The sequence below is a fragment of the Manacus candei genome, unplaced genomic scaffold (genome assembly GCF_025592945.1).
Source record: "Manacus candei isolate 608988 ecotype Guabito, Panama unplaced genomic scaffold, ASM2559294v1 h1tg000028l, whole genome shotgun sequence".
In the NCBI taxonomy this organism is placed as follows: domain Eukaryota; kingdom Metazoa; phylum Chordata; class Aves; order Passeriformes; family Pipridae; genus Manacus; species Manacus candei.
Window position 1 is genome coordinate 18,593,232 of NW_026138076.1, and position 20,740 is coordinate 18,613,971.

Below are 20,740 nucleotides of genomic sequence, written 5' to 3' on the forward strand. Positions count from 1 at the left end.
GAGGAATATCAGGGCTCTTCCATCTTTCTTTCTCCTGTTTCACAGTAGAGGTATAAAACACTCTCAAGGAAACTGAAATATACTCAGAAAACCAAAACTATCTTTTTCACTTGCAAAGTGACGTGGCAGTTGTAGTAGCAGTGGTAGTAGTAGTGGCAGTGTCTGTGAGAGGTGGCAGTGTCTGTGAGAGGTAACATCTCCAACCCCAGGACTGGTGGCAACACTGAGGCAGGAGTCAACATTGAACAGTCATGTTTTCTTCCTCTCACCCACAGTGCAAGTATGTCTCTGAGGCTGTATGTAATTTTTTCAGCATATGTGCTCTGCTGTGTGTCCCAAGATCAGCAAAAGTAAAATGGTGATAGGAACCACATAAAGCAATATGTGCTCACAGTTCTTTCAGTCTAGATACAGCACAGGCACCTCACAGCTTCTTCTGAGCATTCTCCAGGCTGAAAGTCAAGCCCTCGAAGTGCAATGCTCTTTTAATCATCCCTGACATTTTCTTCCTTATCCATAAATGTATACGTTCCATAAACATATATTGTCCTTGGTTTTGTTGCAATAGCAGGATAAATAGTTTATTGAGGTTTTCTCAGAAGGCAGCCATAGACACCTAATTACTCAACATTGCTCTTTACACTTTGGGGTTTAAGATCTAAGCAACCTATTTGTGATACTAAGAGAATGCTGTGGCCTTGGGCAATCATGACTTTTTCTACTAAGAATATTTATCCTTATGTTAAACTTTAAATATTCATGAAGACACTGAGAGACAGGATAGATCTTACTGAATAGTTCACAATAAATAAGTAAATAAATAAATGGGTTTTTCACATTGTTTGCTGCTAACTCTAATCCCTTCCCTTCTAAACAAATGCTTCTAATGCTCTAAGCAAGTACAATACACTATAAATTGGAGCAGGCACTGCTTTTTCGTAGACAGGTGTAATATGTTTAAATCAGGTATCAGACTTCCCATGGGAATGAAAAGAGCTTTTCTCTTCTAATGATTTTTTTCTTGTACATGAAACAAATTATTAAAAAACACAGTAATGACCAAATCTAAATTAATATATCTCTCTATCTGTAGCTCAGAATTTTTTTTAATTACAAGAAAAAAATTGAATTATTTGTAGTTGTTTGTGCTTTGGTGTAATTTAAGAACCTCGCAAATATATTTAAATCACCACAATTGTATTAAATTATATTTTGTCGTAATACAGGTTACATGTTTGCCTATATTGGATAGAAACTGCATTTAACATTATTTTATCTGGTATTAAAGAGAAAGTAAGATTTGCACAAAACTATTCAGCAGAATTCAAGTTCAATAATAAGACCTTGCCTTCAATGATAGACGCCCAATGCAAAATCCTGGATAATTTATTCAGCAAACTCAGCAAAGGCAGAAACAGAAACAAGGAATGAGAAAATAAATGATTGGCAAAAGGCAGCATGTATTTAAGCTTCACAGTTCTGTAATTTACGTATTTTAACAGCTTATATAAAAATCACTGAGATGGAATTGTAACAGTAAATCAGAAACCGACATTTGAGAACCACCACATTTCTTGCCAAATCTTACAGGTATTTTAGAGTAAACTCAAATTTTAATCAATTCTGTTTTTTGAATTCCTGGAACCTTCTTATGTTTGGATGCAAACAGAGAAGAAATTTCCCCAAAGTAATGAATTTTAAGACAATATTAAAAATTGTTAGCCCCTTGAAAATACTCACTCTCACTGCAACAAAATCCTTAAACTGGATCCTTAAAAGTACAGGTGTCCCAGCCTGTGGCACTGCAAATGACTCCAGATGCCAATGTTTAGGCAACTCAGAAAACCCTTATTTTAGGGTGTGCTTTGTTTGAGAACTTATTGATTCTCCTTTTTGAATGTATTCATAAATTTATTTTCTCCAGCACTGCTTATCATGAATCAAGGCCTAGACTCCAATACAGATATTTGCTGTTTTCCAGGACAAAAATTCCATTTTCTTCTCACAGGTAATAGCACTTATGGGATACCCTCACTTAGTCACTCAGATTTATAAGATCAATAAATCAGTTTAAAAGAACTAGCTTTAGAAACCTTGCATCCCAAATTAAAATTATCTTTCAAAGCTAACTTACAAAACTAACTTGTGATCTCTAATCTATTAGATCAACGCTGTCAGCATTCAATAATGAAGCAATACTTATGAAATGCATCTTTTTAAAGTCTGTAAATTCTTTGTAAAAAAAAAAGTAATTGTAAAAGTTACTACAATTCTGAACAAAAACTGGAATGTGGCATTCCTGTAGCAATAACCTGAGCATAAGATCCTGACATCTGTGAAAAGTGTTCATTTTTCAAAACATGCTGTCAATATGTCATTAATATTAAGAGAAATAAGGTTAGTAAAGTTCAATATATATTGAAGAGTTTCCTTGACATTTAACACATCATATTAAAAGCTTCTTCAAGAGGAAAGAAATATCAACTTGTCACCTAGAGATTGAAATTGAACTGCTCTGAGACAAACTGCTGTTTCTTCCCCATGATGAGATTCACAGGATGGGTAAAATGTCAAGATAAAAATAAACTATCTGGGGAAAAAAATCAAAAGAAATATAGCCATTGTTACAGTTACTGCCAAAATAATCTAGAAAATCTAGTTGTTACCCAGTAATAATATGTGATGAAAATCCGCACACATTCAGATCTGGTCTTGAAACACAATGGAAAGTATTACTAAAGATGTAGTCTCCTGCTCCATGTAGTCTGCTAAACTCCCTCAGAAGAAAATAGCTCAATTTTTTTAATATAAAACATATTTGGAAATTGCAAAACATATTTCTGGTTTTTGAAAAAACTTTACGAGTAAAGAAGAAACCCTATATCTATATGAAATACTATGCAGTAAAGCAGATTATCATATTATGGACAATATTAGTAGGACAATTTTATGTTGAAAGACTGGTGAATAATTTTCCTGAATGTATTCAGGGTAAAAACTATTGTGAAAATATTTTAGTATGTTGCTGAGTGACCAATATCAATTACAACAGTCTTAGTCATAAAACTAAGTAAAGATATTAATAGGAAGGCTAGGATAAGACCTTTTATTTTTCAAAACAGATTTTGATATTTGGAATTACTACAGATAGTTCCTTTTCTACAGCTGATAACCTACCCCCTAGACCCAGTTACAGAGAACCCAGTAAGTATTTCAAAGGATCACCCTTTTGTCCAAGAAAAAGCAGTCTACAGAAATTTGTTAAGCTAGTATCACAAATGTAGGTGTAACCATGCACTATGAATCCATTATCACCTGATAAAAATAAATTCCATCTGCTGATTTGGAGTTTACTTTTTTTTTTTTTTGCAGCCACACCTAACTTCTTATTTGATAGGTAATCTTTCACAGGGAACAGTTCTTTTTAAATTTACATTTTCAGAATAGTGTCAGATTAATCCAAGAGCCACAAAATGCTGATCTTAAACAAGCTAAAGGAAAAGGGTGAGAACTATTCTGAAAGACATAATGTGTTTTTCATCTTATTAATTATTGTTAAAATTCTCCTTGGAAAGACCAGATACAACAGATATAAGACCGAGTGCTCATTCAAGACTCATCATGTCAGCTTTCAATAGTTTATGCATTTCAAAACCTTGGAAAATTTTTTTCACACACATACATAAAGCAAATACACACATAAGAATCCAAATTATGTTGAAAGCATACCATAAGACTATTGAGAAAAGCTTTAAATGTTAAGAACTGCCCATCTTTTGTTTTCCTGTGCATCCTTCATTCTTTGTGTGTCCTCTTTGTGCATAAGCTTCATGACAAAAATCTAATTCTGTGACCGCTGTTCTCTTCTGCCAGACCTCTGCACAGAATGTTCACATAACGAGCAACTACTCAATATTTTGTTATCTCCTCATTTTTCAATGTGTGACTCAAGGCCTTATTTACTGCACTCTAGTCAAACTCTTCTCTCAAGACAGAATTGTTAATTTCCTCATGAGTTTCTCTGGTTCTCATCACCACAGTACCTAAACAATTAAAAATATTAATTAACCACTGCTCACAACACTCCTGCAAAATTTTAGAGAACTGAAGAGCAAAGAAATTAAGGTCAAGCAGGTCTAGTAGTTTGGCATCTGTAGACAATAGTCTCCTTTAGCGCATATTTATTTTCTCCTGTACAATGACATGGACCTTTTATTAAAAACATGCATATACTATACAATTAAAGCCCGCAGCATAGTGCTTTATTGCAGAAGGCAATAATATGCTTAGAAAAATAAAGCAAATTCTGAAATGTCCTGAAATGTGAAATTATTTTCCTTCTTGATGTTAATAAAATTCCTATAAGGGAGCTTTTTTGAAATTATCTAAAATTTCAGTGAAAAAATCTAGTTCTATCACATGCTAGGAAAATGAGAGCAACAAGGGTTTATATCAAGATGAGAAATCTTTGTGCTACTTGAGCTGAAAGAGCAGCTGACAGCATAATACATCAGCTCCTGTGTGGACCAGCAGCACAAATTCGTAGGTGCTTGCTGATATGAGGGGAATGGCATGAAGTGGGAATCTTAAGCTCCACTACAGATTGTGCAGGCCAATATGCTCTTTGAGAAAGATGACCTTTTTTGTCTCTTTTTTCTCCCAAAAGAGTGACTTCGCCTTATCCAGTCTTTTCTCCTCATCTTTTCTTGTGGTAAATCCGTTCTGTCTTGCAGGAATGTCATGTTACAGACATGAAAGGCAGCATCATTGTTTAGGGAAAGCCATTTAAAGTAACCATAACTAACAATACATAATATTAGTTTTTCCAATAGATCCAAAGCCAAATAGTCAAAAGTTCTTTCATTCCTTTTTGCATTTTTGCTGAGAATTTTGTTACATTTACCGCTTTGGTAGCATTTTGGGGGGTTTTTGGTACTGATATGTGTTGTGAAAAATTTCACACCAAAGACAGAAGGTCTCTGAAAAAGATACATCTGTTAAGATCCAAGCCATCATTCCACATTAATATCTGACCTTTCCACTGCAAATTAACCTATTACTTGGTCTCTGAATTAAAGCTTTTTTTCCTAAGGGAATTTAAGTTTTCCAACTCATCCTGTCTTAGAAGGGCATAAATCACCTCCTTGTCAGAAAATCTAAATAATTTCCTTATATCATGCCTAGATTACAAAGACAAGTTGAAGTAAAAGTGAAATAAAGCAATATATCCTTTCCTCATTCTCCTTATCACTCATCAGTGAACCATAGGCTCCCGCATCATGAGGGATGGTCTCAGCTGAGCAGTTGCACTGTTGCCACCTTCCCCATTTATACACAGGAGCAGATGGCTTCTCACCTATTGCTGTTTCTTGAGGGTTTTAACTGAAGTAATGTAAATGAAGAGTTCATTTAAACAAAAAAAAAAAAAAAAGAAAAAAAGGTTAGAGCACTGTTTACAGACACTTTGAAATTGTTGTGTTTAGTGACCTCTAGTGCTAAGGGCCTGAGTTTGTTTTCACACTATAATTTCTTCTAGGATAAAACCCACATACAAATACATGGTGTAATCTCCCATAGTTGTGTTCAAGGATGCTTATGAACATTATTTTTCTCTTCTAGACTGCTCTTTAAATACCTATTCTTTGTTAAACGAAAGTTATTGTCACGTGCTTGTCCAAAGCTGCTATAGTGTGGTGTTAGCGTGGTGTTAGCATGTTAGTGGTGAGTATAAAGATTCCTCCCTCAGAGTAGAAGTGTTAAGGCTCAATCTCTTATATTCAGAATATAGGGAATACAAGATAAATTAAAGAAGGGTCTGAAGTTTTAGAAATTAGTCTGCTCATTAGAGAATGAAATTAACTCTTTATATCTGACTTTACCAAGCCTGACACTCCATGACTGTGATCATGAAAGAACTATAGGAAAAGCAACATATGTCAAGTCAAAAACTGGCAAGCTCTGAGTAGCCAAGAAGCGATTTGTATTTGGTTTCATGTATTAAACTTCAGGAAAACATGGAGATTTTAACCCAAAAAATGATATTTTAGAATAAGGGAATACAGGTAGAGAGCCTCAAAATAAATTTTCTCACTTTTCTGTGCATTAATTGTCCTCATCAGATCTGCATATATAGGTGTACCTAATTTTTTTCTGAAACAGAAGTTAGGAACATTTCCCCAGAGAAACTAAACATTGGTATTGGATATGCCATAACTATGGATTAGGCGTAGACTAAGAATGGAGTTTGACTGACACAGTTTCCCCATCAAAGACCTGATGACTTCAATCAGACTGTAGTTTCTGTGAAAGTAGGTTTAGAATATTTAAGACATTATGCAGAAACTTGAAGTAAAAAGCTAGACACCTCATAGTTGATTTAAAAAAAAGTTCCAAACCTAGAGATGTTGGGAAACAAAAAGTACGAAAGGAAATAGAAAAAATGCAAGCATGACTGGTAGAGTGAAATAGAGGGAAAACAAGACTGTGGAATGCAAGGACAAGTGAACAGGGACCTAACTTCTTAAATTCTTAACAATGAAAGCAAAACATACAATAAATAAAATACATTAGAACAGCCACAATAGGAATGAAAAAGCAATATGACAACACTGGGTTAAATTTCAAAAGCAGTGATTTGAATAAACCACTGGGGCTGGCCAGGAGGAGGATAAGATAATGTGGAATGATATTTTCCAAAGAGACTGCAGCCAGTAAGAAAATTGAAGAAGTTTAGGAAAATTTAACTGCATCAGCAAATACAAAAATCTTCAGCACTGCTTTGGATAACCTAGACAAGAAGAGTGAATAGCAAAGACAAATGAGTTGGAAATGACAAAAGGTATGGCCTCAGCTATCAGGGAATATGGTGGTACTGTAATACACTACAAAATGGGAAAAACGGGAAAACTTGTAAAGAAAATAAGGAGTGACAAGGTGAAATATTTGCTGGGCTGGAAGAAAATAGCTTGAGACATATAAAAAGAGTTTGTTAGCTACTGACACATTTTTGTAGTGCAAGAGCCACTAGGACTGATAGAAAGAAAAGCATATTATCATGTAAAATATCAACTAAAGTTGTAAGGTGAAGGGTACTGAGAAACCTGAAAAAATTAAGAACACTCAAGGATGATGAAGCCCTGGGAGTGGGGAACCCTTCCAAGAAACTTGAGTAGGAAGATGCGACATGTCAAAAGCAGAAAAGAGAAACTCATCTGTTCACTGACACCAAAGCAATTTTCATAAACTCACTTGAAAGCTTTGTAATTCTGTTTCATACAAAGACTAAAAAGCCAAACAATGAAAAAAGCTTTCTCTCAAGTGAGGGATGTTAATGACATCCCAGGGAATGCACTGGGAAAAGCACTGGAAGAAGGTGGTTAATAGCTTATTGTTTTTATACATCCATCAAACAGATGGTGCAGAAAAGCAAAGGGAAAAAGGAATTGGAAGCTACATTTCTCCTTGCTTTTGACATAAGGTAGGCCTAAATCCTTATTTGTAACTTAATTGCAAAGAAATTTACTCCAATATATTGCCTTGAAACTATCATACAGTTTAACTAATGTCATTATAAATGCTACGTTTTTCTTGCTTTGAGTTCATTTTCTTATTATTGCATTATTGCATTCTTCATAATCCTGCTTGTGACATAATTGATGTCTTTATTTTTATGTACAGCATTTATATAGGGAAACTCAAAGAGGTCTTCCAAATAAGGAAATAGAGAAGACCCAATCTAGCTGATCAATAGCCTAAATATTTTTTAAATGAAAACAATGGGCAATATCCTCAGACCTAATTAAATGTGTTTTAACTCCCATAGCACAATGAACCCTTAACAACACTTTAAACAAGCAGCTAAGAGTTTCTCAGAGCAGGGAGTCCTTGAACAGCAAAAAGCCAGAAGAACCAGTTTATATTTCCTACTTTAAACCCTTGAATGTGTAAAATGAAGAGGGAAGAAAGAACCACTCCAAGACTGTGGGGGAGGAGGTTGACTGTAGTGCAATTCTTGCTGCAGTAGCCTACCTGACAAAGCCCCAGCCAACCGAACTGAGATCACTGTAAATCACAGCCCTGACACCTCACAGCTGAGTAAGGAGGTAGTGAACAGAAAACAGTGTTTTTCTTTCTACCATCTACATCTTTTCCTGTCACTCCCAAATGATTCAGATTTATACCTTTCACAAACTTACCAGATACAAACGTACCCAGGGCAGAGCAGGAACTTCTGCAGGAAAGCATCTATTTTGCCCATCTTAGAGTCTAAACATAGGAATGGAAATTTCCTTCACTACCTTGGTGGGGAAAAAAGCACACTGTAAGATTAAAAATTAAATCACATTACTTTCTACAAAAAATATTATTAGATGGGTTTTTTTAAAATTTTCTATGCTCAAATTTCTGAGCTATTATTTGTTTCTTTAGGAAATGCCATAACAGTTGTTTACCTTATTTTCAGGCAGGTTAGAGTTAATTAAGGGCAATTAAACCAATAAGATTTAGTCATTTTTTTCCAAGAAAATGTTAATTTCCAGTGATAGAAACAAAAGAGTAAATTTGAGCAAAAATATATCCAATAAGAACATGAACAATCTCTGTAATCCATAAATATATTTGTCCCATAGACACCTATAATTGATTAATATAGCATATATAATATACATACCCTTATATAAAACATACATAACCCTTATATAATAAAAAACTGTAGAACTTTTCCTGTTAAAATAGATACTTGCTTTTAAAGCCTGAAGGGAAATTTATTTACACCACTTTTTCCTCTGTTTATTGCAGTGGACCCTTAATTTAAGAACAAAATATTCAAATAAAGATAAATCATTTAGAGTACTTTTTAATATCTTTAATCTAGTCATTCACAGAATAATTGCAAAAAATATTTTAGGATTTCTAATATACAAAAATGTTTTCATTTCTACAGATGCATCAAAATGAGAGGTTCAAACTCTGAGAATAAGAAAAGGACTAAGTGACAAGTGCTGTTGGATTCAATTATTTCTATCTCAGCTGGGTGGTAATTAATATTTTATCAAAGACTAAAGAGCCATTGTAGTACTTTTTTGTTTGTACATGTTCTACTATTTGAGATTTTACATAATGTTCTAGTTCTGTATTGAAAAAGAACAGAAGAAAAGCATGGAATGTTTTCTTTATATCTGCAAACAGTCAAGGAGAGTAGCTTTGATGCCAAAAAGGTTATTTGCCTTCTGATCTGTCTTGAGGACTGACATCAGGATTTTTAGAAGGAAGCTGTCATAGTACTTAGTGCTACCCTGATGTTGATGTATTCACCTCTCCCAAATAATTTCCAAGAGTCAATGAGTCATATTCAGATATGGAATATGAAGCCGAGCAGAATCTCTGTCTACTCGGACACGTGACAATTCTGCACAGACCCAGGAAACTCGCAAGGCATCAGAGCTGTCAATATTCACTTCCTTAAGCAAGGCCAGTCCTGACCTTAAGCAGAGGAGGTGCTCCCAGTCCACATCTTCAGCAGCACACAAGGTGCTTTTCAGTTGTACGCGAGTGTGGCCCAAAGTCATGCACGTCAGCTGACATGCATATGTTGCCTGGCACAAACCAGGAGCTGCTACCATCTCCAGTGCTGGCACCCCAAAAAAATTGAGTCAGCAACAGTTCACTTTACACTGAAATCACTGACTAGCAGCAGATGAGCAGCTGTCACTTTCTCTGTGCATGTTTGCAGTGTTATTGGCACTGTGTGGGCTATCCATAACCTTGAAAAACACCACTTTACATGAATTTAAGTATGGGGACTAGTTTATAGTGAAGTATCGAAGTATCGATCTGCTGTTGAGAGGAGTTTCAGAATGCTGATCTATAGCATGGAAAGAGCAGCAGCAGTGAGATCCTTTAACTAGCACAGAGTCAAATCAATATATTTAAAAGAGCAGCGCTGTGCCATGCTGACTTGTCAGTTCAGTCCAGCAGCCCATATACCCTGAGTAAGACCACATTTTCAAAAGAACATACTTCTTATTTTTGAAAATTCTCTATTGTTCTGGAGTACCCTATATGCTGTATTCATATTCTCCTCCGCACAGCCTAATCACATCTTTGTAAATGCAAATAACAATAATTCTCGGTACCTCTTCTCTGTCTGTCAAACGTGGATACAAATAATTTTAAATTACAGAGTTGCTGTGAGGCTTAATTTATTAATGCATATACTCTGAGATTCAGAATTGAAAGTAAGCATACACATGAATTATTATTATTACTGTTCCATTTCAAAAATATTTTGAAACAATAAAAGAACTAGCAAAAGATGGTATTTTGAAAACATCAGTTGTTAAATCCTTTTGAATATTACTGTGCTGAAGCTATCAAACAAATCCATTTCATCATATAGCAACAGAACATGTAAAATCATTACAACTGATGCATTGTTCAAAAGAACCAGAGTTTTCTGAAGTCATGACTAAGTCATTTTCTTAACTGCATGAAAAACTTTAGACAGTGAAAGCAGGCAATGTAACTATGATTTCTCTTGAGAATTCTTGATAATAATACCACAATCTATTATACAGTGCACGTGTATGACAGTTTGGGGTCTATTAGAATTTCTGAAACAACTCTTTTTGCATAAGTTGCCTGAACACTGCACAAGAAATTATAAACTATGGTTCTGCAAGCAGCTAAGTCAAAATAGTAAAATTTAAGAGCCTAAAGCAAATCACAAAAACTATATTTAGGACCCTAAATCAGGAGCCTTATTTCACAGATACTTAGCATTGCTAGTTGCCCTACATGCCATAAGCAATCTCATCATGGCAGAAGTGCCACTACCAAATGCCTTATATATTTGCATGCTGCCTTTCTCATCCTTTGGAGCCCTGAATCTTGCACAGCCACAGGTGTGCAGAACAGCACTGAAATCAGTTTCCACAGCTGACTAGGACTTGCTATTTATATCTTAGTAGCAGCATATTAGCTTCATAGGATCCTACATACAATTACTGTAAAAGACAGACCATTATACGCATTATATTACAATTATATTCTGCATTTTAACTTTTTTCCAGAAGAAATATATCCAAAAAAGAATGTGCCACAAGATTAGCCTGCAGAGGCATAAAACTGAACTTTTTTAATAAATCCAGTAATGTAAAAGTTTTATATCAGCATGCAGTAATTCTCAGGAAAACTTTGAGAGAAGCTTCACTTCTACCAGACTTGCACTGCACTCAGTTTGTATTGTAAATCTTAACATCACTATTAACAGAATTCATTGATTAGGAAAATCGAGTGGCACAGTTTAAGTGGATTCAGGAAGTGCACTATAGTTCTGTGTAAATTTTCACAATATTTTGTTTTCTCTTTTCCCATCTGGTAATAGAAATTCTTTCAAGCAGGAGTAGCCACAGCTATTGTCCTTAAATACTTGGCATTTTTGAGAACAGTAAGATATGCGGTATTGGCTTTTACTTTGTAGATTTGAAATAAAAAATGTTCTAAATACTGTTAATAAATACGGTTAGTTTACTGAAAATCCTTAAGGCAGAGGCATATGTTCTGAAAGTAGGTGGAGCAGTTTGAGAAATTACCACCCCCAGCTGTTTACTACCACCCCACAGCTGGAAATTATACCCCTCTCACAGCTGGAGCACCCTAATTGTCCATATAGGCAGTTGTAGTAAGTTTCCATGAAAAGCAGACAGCTTAGCTTCCGTCACCTTCAGAGGAATAGAAGAAACCCTGACAATGGGATAGAATAATGTGGAGATGCTGAAATAATAGAGCACTAAAAGGAAAAACTATCAATTTTTTTGTTGGAAACAAAGAGGAGCCTGGCCCTCCCTCCTTTGTTCAGGAGCTGTACTTTAATCGAGACTGTAACCCTTCATCCTTGCCTCAGCTATCCTCTCAGTATAAAATCACAGAATCATAGAATCATTTAGGCTGGGAAAGACCTCCAAGAATATTGAGTCCAACCGCTAACCTAATGTTGCCACATCTGTCACTAAACCATGTCCCTCAGTGCTACATCCACATCTCTTAAATGCCTTCGGGGATGGTGACTCGTGCTCATGTTTGTATCCAAAAACTGTGACAAGCATCCCAAAGCCCTAAAAATCCTAGTCAAGGACAAACCTGGCCTGCAGAACTGTGCAAAGTGGGCAGTAGAAAGGTAACAGGAAGGGGCACTATACCCACAGCCTGGACCCCTTCTGAGCCTGGCTCCAGGTGGCTCTCACAACCTTACTGTTCACTGTGAATTTCTTCTACTTTAGGTGGTATTTCCCTTCATGGAAACTTGTCAATTGTTTTTCAAATGTTTACTGCATGGGAGAGTTCACAGCCCTCAGCCAGGCAGAGAAAAATACAAAGCAAAGAGAATTAGCCCTGTGGAAAGGGGCTCACCAGAACTTTTACACTGGAAAGAAACTTGTTCATATCAGTTCACAGGAAATGTATGGCAGCCAGGGAAGGAGGACAAGTTCTAAAAAAAGTCCATGGAACAAACTTTTTTGCTATTTACCTTCCACTGACAGGAGTCATTCTTGGATCAAATGTCCTAAAATGCTGTTCTCCCAAAAATTTAGAAACAGGTGCAATACAGGCAATGCCATCCCATGACTGAAGGTTACAGCATTCATATAGGCCACAAAAAACTTTTTGCAATAAAATCAGAGAATCATAGAATGGTTTGAGTTAGAAGGGATTTTTAAAGTTCGAGGAGATCACTGAGATGAGTAAAAACAAGGATCCACATTTTCCTTTTTCTGAGACAAGATGTCCTGTAAAGAAGATCCCTCAACTTCCCTTTCTAAAGCCATTTCACTGTATTAAAAATACAGAAAAGCATATATGAGCTTGCAGAGTGAGAAGGCTTTGAGACTCTTGTGGGTACTATATTCTCCTGGGAAACAAGCTTTTCAGTCAGTGTTCCCATGAATATTTACACGAAGAGAAAAAGCTCCTAGAGGCAAGATTAAAAGAGACTCCACTGAGAATGCCCTGTTTGGGATTTAGCACCAGAACGGCACTTAGGCACTGCTCATTGCTGTCAAGAGTCTACAGTACACTGGCTTCAGAGAGGAAGCCAACCAAAAAAGTTCCCATGCTCTCTTCCCTCCCTGATGCTCTCCCACATTCACACATACTCAGGTATGCAGCAATGTTACTTGATGCCACAGTAAATTAAATTATTACCGCACAAGAAGAAGAACAACACTTCACTTGTAGCTGCATAAGTGTTAGATGGATGGTGTGGTAGTAAGGTACAGTACGCCTGGGCTCCCGTATTATGGAGAGATGAGCATTTCAATTCATCTACCTTAGATATCTGTTCAGGATTAAATGAATCTCCTTCTGAAAGAGCATAACTGTCTACACTGGCTATAAAAGGAGACAAAATAAAACTATTTAAACTAGACATTTGAAATTAATATTACTGAAGTTAGAATACTTCCACTCACAGGAATTCACCAACTGCCTCAGTAGATGGCAGCTGAGAAAATGTTTCATGTGTGCCAGGCTTGTTTTCAGGACAGTCCCTCTTCTTTCATGTCCTTTTTCCTTTGTGTATATGCCCCAATCTTGTTTGTTATCAACTTCTCATGAAGGTGTTGGTAGAAATCAATGTTTTGCAATATTGATACACCACTGGAATACTGAATATACCTCCTTTCTAAGTGTTAACAGCTATTGTAAAACCCAATGTTATTGTGCATATAAAGTTACACTTGGTTTTCCAAGTCACATTTCGTGTGACTACCTGTATAAGATTTCAACTATCCTTGTACAATTCAGTCACTTAATACAGAGGGATCCCTCTGCAGCTCTCTGTCCCTGCCTTTCTTTTTTATTGCCTTGCATACTGTAGTCTTGACAGTAAATTTTGTAAACTCACTCCTTCTCCTTTCTGCGTTGTTTATGGACATGTGAAATGGCAAAGGTGTTAGTAAAGTCTCTTGTGGGTGTCCACTGATAACCTTATACCTACTACCCTCTTGTTTCTCAGTCTTTCAGGTGCAATTCACAAAAGGACTCTTTTCTCATGCCATAGTTTGATTCTGTACAAGCATTCTGCACAAGGCCTTTAGTAAACATATTTTGAAAATCCAAGCATAGCATATATACTCAGATACAACAAGCTGATTCACACTTAGCTATAGTACATCTGTGAAATTACTTCTATGTTTTTAAACTCCAGATTTTCAGGGTGCCCGAGTGTGTTGTAGAGAGAGTATTCATGGTTAATTCATCTATAATGCAGATTTATTCATTCACTAATACAACTTGACACTATTTTCTTTTTTAATAAAAATGTTCCATAATATTTCTTGTATTTTAATAAAATAGAGATTGTGCATGTAATCTTGTCTCACTCAAAGTCAAAGTGGGCCTCATAAAAATTGGCATTTAGGTGTAGATTATATATTATGCTGGAGAAAACAGATGAGTTTATCAGCTGTTTCACAATTACAAATGAAATATATTGATAAAAACTAAACAGCACAAATTAAACTTATTTTTTTCCAATAACATCAAGCCATGAATTAGTCCTTGTCTGCTCACCTGTTTATATTAATCTTTTAGGCAGCATGAAATTAACAGCCTGTGTTTTCCACTTGTAAAATAATTTTATTGATAGGCTGTGATTTAAGAGGTTTAAATTTCTCTTTTTCTTTTATTTTTTAAAAAGCTTCTCCAAAGGATTCATATTTTAGCAAAAATTCTCTCATTTTACAATATGACCTTAAGCAAATCATATAGTAACATGTGCCTATTGTGCCATCTTCAGGTTATTTTCGGAATAAAGGATTCTGCTATCTTTCTAAAGTAAAAGAAGAGACAGTTTTTGTGTTTTTTATTTATGACTGAAGTTAATACTATGAACTTCAACTAGAGAAGGTTAGAAAAAGACAAAAAAAATGGGTTTACCACAACATAAACCAGCTTCTTTTTCCTCATCATGAGTAAAAAGGCCTCAGGTCACTACTCTGTTAGTTGAACTTTTGTTCTGTTCCCTAACAAGATGAGGAGACTTTACTGCTGTATTTCTCTGTTTCAGTAGAATTTATTTGTGCAAATTCAGGTGCTGTTGTTCTGATCTGAAGCAGATTAAGTACTTCTTATGCTGCAACTTTTGCTTTTTGTTTTTTATTCTTCTCCGGTTTTGAAGCACTGAGCTTAGTGGAAAATGACATTGCACCACAATATTTTGGTGAATGGCTTCAATTTTATCATGACTTTCTGATTCTTCAGTGCAATATTGTATGAAACAGAGCTGAAGCTTGCTCTCTTCTGGTTTTGACTTGTGTTGACTCTTTAATGCCAACGTCAATAAGTCTTGACTGAAGCAAATGAGACTTTTGCAAAATGTATTTCTAAAGCCACCTTGACTAGAGCAGTGAGATTTTCCTTCTCACATAGGAGTAAGGAGTATGAACAGCCTGTTAAAATTCAGCACAGCTCTTGTGACCTGAAAGCTCTGATGACATAGGACTGTCTGTTACCATGCAAACTGGTGTGAATTAAGTTAATAGGCTCTGTATGAATGGGAGCTATGAATTCAGTAGGATCTAGTGTAACTGTAGGTTGGGGTAAGCCTTATCTGAACAGAGAGGACATGCAAAGAATCCCAATTAATTTTACACTAACAAATTGATATTGCTAATGAATTGCCACAAACTATTTGTGCAATTTGTATTAACTGGCTCTCCCACATTTTGAATAAAACATGTCCTTTCTTGCAAGAGAAAATCTATTCCTTGTGAGAAAACAACAGTCTCTGTAAGTTGCAGCTTCAGGCCTGCTTACTGAGATAAAAAAATGTTAATTTCTTAATAAACATTGAGAAAGCAAGAAACTCAGAAGAAACCGTGAAGTTGATAGTAGAGCTATGCCATGAAAAAAAAAAATATGGCATAACATGAATTTCACTTTATGCAGCTCAAGGAGACAAATCAAAAAGAAACCCAGTTGCATGTTGGAAAGGTCTATTAACTATTTCTCACCCAACAGATTAATAATCATAACTGGAATTTAAATGTAACCTCTCCTAGCATACAGCAAAATACAAGCTCTTCTGAGATTATCCTAAACCAGCTCTGTGATCAGACTAAAACACATCACCCTTTTCGATTTATGAGATAAACCATGAATCCACACTTTCTCTGAAGAAAACCCATCATGCCTTCTGAGAAGAAAAGCTTCGTATTAGACATGAAACCAGTTCAACAGAAAATGGGGAGTGTTCAGAAGCATGAATAGTCAGGCATCACAAACCAAATTTGTTCGTTTAATAAATTATGGCCACACTGCCAAACCACAGCTTTGTTTCAAAACATGGAAGGTAAAGTAGTCAAGCTACATTGATTCTCCTAGCCATTTCATCAAATGAAAGATAATAATAGGAAAAGACAGAAAGAAGAAATGGTTTTGTTCATTCCAAAAAAAAAGGCATATTGGAGGTCTTTCAACCTTGTTTTCTATTCTTCCCCCTGGTACTGCTTTCAGCAGATTATTACCTTCACAGTGCAGAGAAGAGCACTCTAGATCAGTTTCACAAAAATAAGACAGACCATCCATCTTATGCTCCTACTCACTGTTTTCCTTCCTCTCCAATATTTACATAATTTACAGAATGCATTGTGGATTTCCTTGGTGAGTGGTTTGTCTGCAAAGACATGAGTGATTGTCTGAATTCATATCTGACTCTATAGGCTGCTGATTATCTTGCATGGAATGCACTAGGGAGAGCGTGTCATCCAGCTGAGTCAAGTTTTATAATCCTTTTATATACCAAACAAATAATAGCGCTTTAAAGTTCACAAGAAGAGAAAACTTATCACAACCCAAAAAATTCACATCTTCTGAGTTGTATTCTAATACAACTGGTATTACATCTCAAACCGTCCAGAAATCGGTGCTAACAGATAGGGTTTCAAAATCTAAAGAGATTCTGGGAAACTAATTTGATGAAATGAAAAACCTTTCAAATCACCTTCCTATCTCATCCAGAAAAAGTAGAGAACTAACTCCATACTCTGCTTAACTCAGTTTCCTGAAGCTCATAATCATAGAATCATAGAATGGTTTGGGTTGGAAATGATCTTAAATATCAGCTAGTTCCAACCCCATTGCCATGGGCAAGGATGCCATCCACTAGATTAGATTGCTGAAAACTCCTCCAAGTTGTCTTTAAACACACAGAGATGGGGCATCCACAACTTCTCTGGGCAGTGGATGTTCAACCTGCTCAAGTGCCTCACCACCTCACAGTAAAGAATTACTTCCTTACATCTAATCTAAATCTACTCTCTTTTAGTTCCCCTTGTCCTGTCACTACGCGCTCTTTTAAAAAGTCTCTCTCCATCTTTCTTTCATCAGCCTTCTGCTCTTCAGGTTGAATAATTCCAATTATCTTAACCTTTCCTCATAGGAGAAGTGCACCATTCCTCTAATCATCTTGATGGCCCTCCTCTGGGTTCACACCAACAGGTCAACGTCCTTCCAGTGCTGGATACACCAGAGCTGAACACAGTACTCCAGCTGGGGTCTCGTCAGAGTGGAATAGAGGCAGGGAATCATCTCCCTTGGCCTTCTGGCCACACTTCTTTTGATGCAACCCAGAATACAATTGGCTTTCTGAGCTGTGAGCACACGTTACTAGTTTATGTCCAGTCTCTCATCCACCAGCACCCTCAAGTCCTTCTCCGCAGGGCTGCTCTGGATTTGTTCATTCCCCAGCCTGTGTTGATACCAGGGGTTACCCCCCCCAGATGCACTGGGTGTTGTTAAACCTCATGAGAATCCCATGGGCCCGTACTGGGTGTTGTTAAACCTCATGAGAATCCCATGGGCCCACTTCTCAAGCTTGTCTGGGAACCTCTGGATGGCATCCCATCCTTTAGGTGTGTCAACGGCACCAGTCACCTTGGTGTCATCTGCAAATTGCCGAGGGTGCACTTGATTCCTTCATCTATGTCATTAATGAAGACATTAAATAACACTGGTCCCAATATGGAACCCTGAGGGACAGCAATTGTCACTGACAGCCATCAACCATAGAGACACTGACCACTACCCTCTGGATATGACCTTCCAACCAGTGCCTTATCCACCTAACAGTCCATCCATGAAATCCATCTGTCTCAAATTCAGAGAGAAGGATGTTGTAGAGGATCAAAGAATTTACAGAAATCTAGATAAATGACACCTGTAGCCCTTCCCTTGTCCACTGATGTAGTCACTCCATCACAGAAGGCCACTGGGTTGGTCAGGCAGGACTTGCCCTTGATGAAGCAGTGCTGGCTGCCTCGATTCACCTTCCTGTTCTCCATGTGCCTTAGCTTCTAGAAAGATCGTTTCCATGATTTTCCCAGACACAAAGGTGAGGCTGACAGGTCAGTAGCTCTCAGGGTGCTCCTTTCTAAAATTTTTCCCTTTTTCCAGTCACCTGAAACTTCACTTGACCACCACGACTTTTCACGTGTCATGAAGAGTAGCTTGGCAACTGCATCAGACAATTCCTCAGGACTCTGGGATGAATCTTATCAGGTCCCATAGACTTTTGTACATTCAGGTTCCTCAGGTGGTCATGATACTTACTTACAGTGGGATGTACTTTGCCTGTCCCCTTCCTGTTGCCCATCCACTCAAGAGGTGTGAGAAGAGAGATTGCCAGTGAAGACTGAGGCAAAAACTCTTGTTGAGTACCTTAGCCTTCTCCTCATGCATTGTTACTAGTTCACTAGCATTATTTATGAGGAGGGGGACACTTTCTTTGACCTTCCTTTTCTGGTTTACGTACCTGTAGAAGCCCTTCTTGTTATTCTTTGCATCCCTTGATGCAAAATTCAGAGGAAGCTGTTTGGGAACTGCTACTTGTGAACTGGTTGGCCATCAGTTGGCAGGTGGTGAACAACTACACTCTGCATCACTTGTTTTGTATATTCTAATTATTATAGTTTTTGCTGTTGTTATATTGTTTTGTATATTCTATCTATTATTATTATTATCCCTTTCTTTTCTGTCCTATTAAACTGTCATTATCTCAACCCATGAACTTTACACACAATATCTCAAAAGTTGCCCACCTTTTGTTGAAAGAAATTGACAATTCATTACTCCTTACAGCCATCTTCTTTTCAGAAAATACAGTATCTTCTTTAACTGTTTAACTTGACCTAACTTTAATGAATCTCATTATTCAAAAAAAGAATTAAATTATCTGATCATACACCAGCCATCATATTTATTACAAATCCCAGATGTAAAAAAAAAAAAGTTTTATAAAAACAGTTGTCTATCTTCTACACATTCAAACAGTTTAGATTTCTAAGATTTGATTATCTGCATTTATAATGGACATCTTCATCTGCATGATGGATGCAATCAGTAACAGCTAAAACACCTCATCAACTTACCTTAAGACAAGGAGTCCTCACTTTATTACTGATATTCGTAACATTCATGAACTCCATAGATTAGAGCATAAAAATAGATGACTGTGTAACATATGCGCAATGGCTCAGGCTGAGAGCAAAGTTGGGAAAGCATTTCTCATGTCTGAAAAGTGCATGAGTGTGTGTAAGAGCATGTGTACGTAGACTGAGACTCTATTAATCAAAACATCTACATATTAGTCACTGTTATCATTCACCAATCACTGTTTTTTTTAATTTGCTTTCTTTAACTCTGAGAACACTGGTGGCTTACACACACTAATGCCAGTGGAACTCCCACAGAACTTTGTTTCATATACATTGCATCCAGGTCAGCCTCTCTCACAATTAAAAAAAAAAACAAAACAAAAAAACAGAGGAAAAAGCATACTCTATTAAACTGACTACTAATTCTAAAATTAATTAAAATTTTACAAACCCCACTTCCTACTCTCCTGTTCTCACACTATCTCCTTGCACAGAAACACACATACTCTTTATAAGCACACTACTTTTTGAACAGTAAGATAAAGGAAAGCCTTGGAGGAATTTACACCCTAGAAAGCAAGAAAACAAAGTAGCAAGTTGTATAGTGGATCACTGCTATAATACTCCTCCTAGTCATCTTTTGCAAATTTAAAGGTTTGCCTTCTAAAGGTAGACGAAGGAAATCTTTTTAAGTGGATGACCCTGAAGCCAGAAACATGAATACTAAATGGAGAATGTGAAAGAAGTCTTTGTGATAAAAGACTAAATTTTTGTTCCCTTTTTTGTGGATCAAAACTATCTTATTGAAATATATCGTTTAGTTGCAGTCTTACATTTGGAATTGTTAGTAAATGTTTGGAAACAGTCTTTATTTTTTTTTTAACATTAGGCTTTTATGATTATCAAATTATTGAATTAAATAGTTAAATTTTTTTCAAATAGATAGTATCTATGGTAGAATTCTATCTTACACATTAAATAATGATTAAACATTATGAAAGACTTTGCGAGTGTGTATTAATACCAAACCTCAGATTATCTAAATATCTCTATAAAGCAGTGAGACCAAATAGATAATCTACTTATTGCTCAGAGATAAAAAATTGATTTCCTCTTTTTTTAAAGTATTTAAGGTAAAAAAATTTCTCACAGTTCTGTTTTCCAAATATATGTTTGTCTGAATTTGGTATCTTCTGATGCTGTCCACTTCAGACATATAAATACAGAAGTAAAGTCATATCCCCTCTTTTGAGAATCAGGATATAGAGTGTTTATTGAAAAGTTGAAATTCTGTAAAGACAAAAATGTCA